The 7,314-nt window shown below is 37.7% G+C and overlaps 1 long non-coding RNA gene across 1 annotated transcript; it reads right to left on the bottom strand.

Moving 5' to 3' along the window:
• Positions 1–1,270: 1,270 nt before the first annotated feature.
• LOC139042484 (uncharacterized) lies at positions 1,271–6,937 on the bottom strand. The gene is made up of 3 exons (XR_011499228.1): positions 6,853–6,937; positions 6,051–6,228; positions 1,271–4,460 (listed from the first exon to the last, which is right to left on the bottom strand). It is a non-coding gene; the product is annotated as an uncharacterized lncRNA (long non-coding RNA).
• Between the last annotated feature and the right edge of the window lie 377 nt (positions 6,938–7,314).

Below are 7,314 nucleotides of genomic sequence, written 5' to 3'. Positions count from 1 at the left end.
ATTTATTTCATTCCAAGGCAATAACCCAAGGTAGTATTGTTACATACGTTTATTTTAGACTTGATATTTCGTAAGTCTGAAGATGCTCTGGGTGAAAGCTGAATGATAAAGGAAAGGCAAGAATACACCTATCTTTGGACGGTATTTGTTACATGTTTTATGATGTTAAAAATGTTAACCACTCTGTTAGAAGTTATTTAACAGAAATCTTGGTCTAATATCTGTGTAATTCTTCTTCCTTAAGAACATCTTGTTTGAAAGCTTTAACAGGCAAAGTTCAGGTGAACCTTAAGCGAGAGATATAAAAAAGAATGTTAATACATTTAAAACCGTTGTGAGTATCAGAGGTATGCTATGGTCTGTCACAGATAATCGGAAAAAATAAGGTGGCTTAAATAGGTGGATCAGATTACAATAAGTGAGCAATTTTCCATAGCTTGGGGATATGCAGGATAAAAACCTTTCATGACAAATACACACTTTCCTTCTTACTACCGCCAAATGCTAATTCACAGTTACTATTAGACAGGAGAAAATATTTGATAAAAACATTGCGCAGCCCATCAGAAAAGTGTTACTCAATATTCTAAAGCTATTAGTGCTTTGAGTGAATAGAGGGAACTATTTCCTGAATAAATCCCTGAGCCTTTTCCAGATTCTCTTCTCTGGTTAGTGTATACACATCACATTTTGAATTACTTCGAAGCTATTCAGATGTTGCAGTCTTTTATAAATTTGCTTTCCTGAACATTTGCTGTTGTGCTGTTCATTATGACATACATGAATTGTTTCAGGATAATTTGGGATTTGGCATTACTTATTGATTATTCTAATGGTAATTCGCACTCATGATTCTAAGACAATTCTTTATGTCACAAACCCTTTTGTATTTTACTTACAAGTTTGTTTAAATGTATTCATTTTCAGAGTGAAACACTTGGAGAAGAAAAAAGGAAACCTGAATAGCAGATGCTTTGAGTTATTTCAAAGACCCGTCTGGAATGACAGATCTTGGCAAAAGACGTCCTCTGTATGTCTGATTCATTCTTCTCTCTTTGCAACTGTCTTCCTCTGTTTCAGTCACCCACATGGGAGAAGCCAAGGCTGCCGAAAGCTTCAAACATGGTAAGAATCCAGACTATGGTAAAGAAACTGGATAAGTCTCTTAGTCCCAATTCTAATGTCCTTGGGAATGAACCGTGTTTAGCCTAGTCTAAGTCAGGTGAACCCCTTGTTTCAGTTGATTGTAGCCAAAACACAAGACCGTTATGGTTGCCAGGAGTCACCCATGTGACCATATTTATTTTAAGAAGGGCCAGTTCTCAGTAAGAGGATTGGGGGAGAGGCATGGGCAAATAGTCCAATGATTGCTCACTGTAATTATAATGGAAAACAACATTAATAATTAGGAGAACATGTCTGATTAATTAAAACATCTATTTAATAGTGTATCCACAACTTTATTTGTATTAAATGCAGATTTTTACGGGGACAAAACATCTCCAATTCCACATTTCTTCAAAGCCACAGTTCCTTTCAATGCTTATTCAAGTATACGTGTGGTGCTACCTCAAAAATCTTCCAGAGATTAAATATTGGATTTGGTGACTCAGTTCACACCATAAAACTCGGTCAATTCTGTCTTTCCATTCCTCTCCATTGCAACAGAAAGCAATGTCTCCATTGACCTTTTGCATATATGGAGATTATATATATATCTATGTATAGTGGGATAAGGAAGAAAGATAGTCATATAGTGGGGGACTTGGAAAACAATAAATGTCAGAACTGGTCTGGATTCGACAAAGAGAGCTAGAGATCTGAGTTTGCTAAAATCTCAGCATGTACCTTCATAACAGTCTCTGTAACTCATTCCAGAGTTCAGCTGCCCCCTCATGAAAAACAGCTTTGTACCAGAATGACTTGTTCAATTGTGAACGATGTTTTTGAAGTGCACACCCTTGCTTTCAACAGGAAAATACATTCGGAGTGTTTATAGGAGCAACTCTCCTCCACTGTATTAGAAAGTGGATTTTGTTCTAGACGTTTGGCACAGAGCATAATGGGTGTAATCCAATAGTGCCTAAGCAGGATGCAGCATCTGTACTAATACATCTGTGATGTTTATGTCGATGGTATTTCTGAGAAGAAAAGTAACATGCATTTCCTAGGCATGCATGCCATCACAGGTGAATACAATTTTCAGCATCAGCACCTGTTTACTTTGTCCTCTTGGGCTCTGAAATCCAAAATCTGCTGTCAATTTCTTTTCTTTTTTTATACTCAGTGAAGTGGGGAGGTAGGGTGAGTGAATCCAAGATAACAAAATAAATCAGAAAAGAGAATTCCCCCTTAAAATAATGCTAGCTAGTTTTGCTAAAATCAATACTTTATATTATTTTCATTTATATATTTTATTTTTCTTATTTTTAAAATTGGAGCAAATATTTTATTATATTGGAACTTAAGTTAAAATATACTTTTTTAATTTAATACACTAATAAGAAACAATATTGGGTTTCAGGAAATGTCGAATTATTTTCAGGCTTCATTAAAAAGCTATTAAATAAGCAAATACAAAAAAAAAGTGTCAGAATATACTGCCTTTAGATATTGAAATAGATTTGTACATCCAAAAATTCAGAAAATCATAGAATCGTCTATCCTGATCCTTTTGACCTTAAGCCTTGCATTTTGAGCTGTCTTCAAAGCAAGAGGTTCTTTTGGAAAATTCTCCATTGAAGGCATTTCTATTACTAATTTCCTGGCACAACTCTGGGCTTCCCAAGCCTCAGCAGGATAAAGCTTCCAATATATAGCTTATGTGATTTCCATTCCAAGATAAATGTATTTTTTATTATTATGTCCAAAGTAAAGATAAAGAAATAAGTTGTTACCATATCCCGAGATAAGCTTTCTGAAACTATGGGCATTCTGGTTTAACTTTAATTTCTATTTTTATATTCTTGTAGACCCTATATTCCATTTTTATATACCCCAATTTGATTATTTTAAATGTATTTAAGGACCTCAAGTGGGAGCAATTTTAAAATGTAGTTGATGACAGTCAAATTAGTTGATGTCATGAGTACCTTAGGACTTTCAAGACATTTCCGAATAGCAGAATAGATTCCAGATTAATAGTAAAATGAAATAATAAGAGGAGTATGAAAAAATGGGTTGGAGAGTGAGCTGTGATATACTCCAGAACTCTTCAGTGGTGCACTGAAGCTTTCTGTCTTTAGAGGCAGGAGGAGTGAGAGTTTAGGTGTGGATGATGGTCTGGAACGTCCTCTGAGCTGTGGGAGGCGAGGGCACCTTTCAGTGTAGCAATGGGCTCAGGAGCTCAGCTTCTAGAGTGGGACAGCCTGACTCAAGCTCCAGCTCCAAAACGAACCCACCTGGAGAACTTGAGCAAGTTACATGGTCTTCTGCCTCAGTTCCCTCCTCTGTATAATGGAGATAATAATAGTATGGACCTCACAGTGTCGTTTGGAAGATACAATGAAGTGCTACTTAGAAATCATGGTGTGAGACACATAACGCACATTAAATAAATGTTAACTGTTTTAATTCTTCTGAAAGTCCCATTCTCACCTCCTAGGCTGGCTCATGCAAAGCTCCTCAGAGATAGCACAAAAGCAACACACCCCTGGTCAAAACAGGAAGCAGCTTCCTATAAAATGACCTTAAATTGTCAACGAAAGCCCAGAAAAGCATAAAGAGTCAGCTTCTACCAGGTGAATTCAGAAAGCCTCCCATATTCTTCTCCCAAATTGTTGACTTAGTTGGGAAAGGAGTAAAGAAGGGTAAAGGGAAATAAACCCATTGGATCAATGTTCCAATCTCAAAGGCAAAGCCAAGCTCAGACGCTCAGACGGCAAGATTAATACCTTGTTGCTTTTGAAAGACACATCCTTGGAAGGTAGATTTCGCTAAAATAATTAAGGTCAGTAGGCCAAAATTTCTAAGTCCTTGTAGTGACTTTACTTAAAAAATAAAAAAATCTGCTCCTTTTCCCTCTTTCTTTCCATAACCTTTCCAAGTTTCCCTTTAACGAAAAGATTTTGGGTCTTGGTTGGGAGATGATCTTTTCCTAAAAGTAGGGCACAAGACATAATCTCTAGATAAACCCAATCCAATCCAAGTTTGTCAAGGCATCTGCAGGATGCATTTTCTCACTAAGGCTTGATGTGAGAGCTGAGGGCTGGGGGTGCTAGGGAGGGGAGGGTCGTGTGAATTTGCCTTTTGTTCAGGACTTCACTTGGTGAGACACTGCCTTAGCCTTGGAAGATAGACATTCCAGGACTAGGCAACAAATTCATATTCTGTGGGCGCCTGGGCTCCTGGCCATCTTGAATTCCTACATCTGAATGAAAGGAATCCATGTTGCAACTCTCAGAGGTGAAATGCATTCCATCTTTTGATCAAGACATTTCAGTTCACTGAAGCCCCGCCACCTGCAGAGAGAAAACAGCCTTGCCAAATCCTCATTCGAACCCCAGCGCATACATACTGGTGTCTCCCTGTTAAAATAAGCAAATTCTTATCAGTCAGCATCTGTTTCCTTCTTTTTTTTTTTTCTGAGAGGCTGTTTACCAGATTTTTCATTGAGAGACTTCCCCATGGAGTATAATTCACTTCGTTTTTGCTCATTCATAAGATTTTTTTTTACGTCTCCCAGCTGCAACTATTTTAAGCAAATTTCTGAGGACTTACAATTGAATGTGACTCATTTGAATAAAGTGGAGCTACAGTACAAAGCTGAGGCAGTCAGAGCTCTTTTGAAATACAGTAAATTTACACAATATATATTTTTTGGTGTAAGTATGTGATTCACTGATGAAGAGGCTTGTCAATAACGTCTTCTCCACTTCTATTCAAGAATGAAGTGGATTGTCTTTTAATACGCAAACGTCTGGAAGAGACTATTTCTTCTTTTTTTCTCCCCAGAAGTTGCCAGTGCAAGGAAAATAATCTAGACAAAGTAAACTCATCACTTTCATACAATACGAAATCAAATCGCTATTGCCAGGCGTTCCCATGGCAACTGCCTTCCTAAGGAAACTTCTCTACAAAATATACAGCTGTTATTTCATCTCGTTGCTAAGTTCCCTTGACAAAACCACACACTATAATAACCATGCACATATATGTGGTTAAAGGGGATAAAGCTCCCTTGGGCCTCCCATGGCTTATCTTTTAAATGATAACTTGGGAATTCAGCCCTCCATCTTCAGCACCATATGGAGTTTTTCTCTCCTTTGCCTTGAAAATGTGCCATATTAGGAAAAAATCCATGTAAGTCTTTAATCTATATTATTGTTAATTGTGTGAGTAGAATTTTTTTCACTAACGGTGAACAATTATGTTAAATGACACAATTTCCATTAAATGAGATGATAAAATAATCTCTTCCAATATTTTATATGCCCACAGAAATACGCTGTCTGTCATTGTTTATTATAATTTTTTTAGCATAACCGTGGCGGGACTAGTCTTTGGGTACCAATTATTCCCGTGCTAGTTGAAAATAGCACAGGTTCTATCTATCTCTAGATAGCAACCAGCAGGAAAATTGAACTCATTTTATCAAACTGCCAAGAGCTGGGAGAGACTGCTTTGCCTATATGTCCAACCATAACATATTGTAGCACCTGTGCAAGCTGTAAATAAGCTGGAAGAAAAATAGGTCCAAGCCCTAAATGAAAATCGGATTCCCATGAAATATTCACAGTGTGGATCCATTCTCTCACTAGTGAGGGGACCCAGGACAGAAACGGAAGCAAGTGACACCTCCAAGAGGAGGAGAGGATCAATGGAAATTGTATCCCCAAAACAATAAAGCTTGATTCAGCTTGACTTAGACCGCCACATTTCTTTTTAAATAGTAACAATTCTTTTCCAGTTTAATTTCACTGTATTTGACAAGAAAGTTAGTTGTCAGTGGCCCTTAAGATTATGCCATAGCTTTCAGAAAGATTTACTTTTGGCAATGTTAGAATGCAATATTTATTTGCAAAGGAGAGTCGAAAATGGCTTATTCCTACCGTTTTTTCACAGAAGCAAAATACAAGGAAAATCCTGGCTGTAACTCATGACCCACGTCAAGAGCCGGGCATCATGCCAGCAAGGCCGCTTCTACTCTGGATCCGAACAGGCAGAGTTGTGCTTCCTCTCAATAAGCTTCATTTATAAATTAAAAGAGATCTCATTAATTTTCTTTTCCTGAAAAAAGAAAAAGTAGAATTTTTCTCATTGATCTATCGTTAGCTTTGTCATACTCTCACATGGATTATGATGATATCCTAATTTACATGGAGGACAAACTGACCTTCAAATTCACATTTGCTTCAGTGTTTTTTCATATTCTTTATATATATATGTATGTATATATATATAATTCCTTACAGTTTGTATCAGTTAGAAAATCCTTGTTATGCTGCAATAACAACCCCCAAAATATTAGTGTATTAAAACAATGAAGATTTTTTTCTTTTTCCCCCAAATTCTCCTGCAAGTCCAGATGACATTTGATAATGACAAAATTTGAGCCTCGTCTTTGACTCCCTCTCTTCTCTCTACCCTCAACGTGAAAACTGATAGCCAAATGCTTGAATCTAAAGCCTGTGCTATTTCTCAGCTCTGTTAACTTCTACGTCCCTGCCACTCTCACTGTTTCAGGTCAGCATCATACGCCAACTAGATTACTGATAATAACACCCCTGACAATAACGCCAGCTTCTGATCTTTCCATAGCTCCTCCTACAGTCTGTTCCCACGGTGCGATCCTGGTGAATTTACCCAAGCACAGCTCTCCGCCGTCTTCAGAATAACGTCCATGATACTTACCTGCAAGTTCTGCTAATTCTGAGCCGTGCTCACTGCTCCAGTTTTTCTTTTCACTCATTTCCACCCCACTACACCAGACACAATTACTTTCTGTTTGTCCAAAGTATTTTGCTTACTTTCTCAACCTCCGGCACCCATGAAGAGAGTTCCTTCATCTGGAATCTTATTTCCTACTCATTAAGATGACTAACTCCTAATCTTTTAGCCCTTATCTTACACATCAGTTCCCCCAGAAATCCTGTACTAGCTCCCTGAACATTAATCCTTATTCCAGTGATTGTAAGAGCCTGCTACTGCATCTGTATTTCCCAATGGCCAGGATAGAGCAGACTCTGTCTTGTCTATCACCAGATTCCTCTGCGTGGCACAGTGCCTTAGCATCAGTAGGTACTCAATAACTGCTCATTGGTTTTAAAAGAATGAGATATCCCAGTCCTAAACTCAGATAAGGTGTGGTGTGGA

The sequence above is a fragment of the Equus asinus genome, chromosome 29, assembly GCF_041296235.1.
Source record: "Equus asinus isolate D_3611 breed Donkey chromosome 29, EquAss-T2T_v2, whole genome shotgun sequence".
Classification (NCBI taxonomy): domain Eukaryota; kingdom Metazoa; phylum Chordata; class Mammalia; order Perissodactyla; family Equidae; genus Equus; species Equus asinus.
Note: the sequence above shows the minus strand (reverse complement) of the source record. Positions and strands in the feature narration are given on the sequence as shown.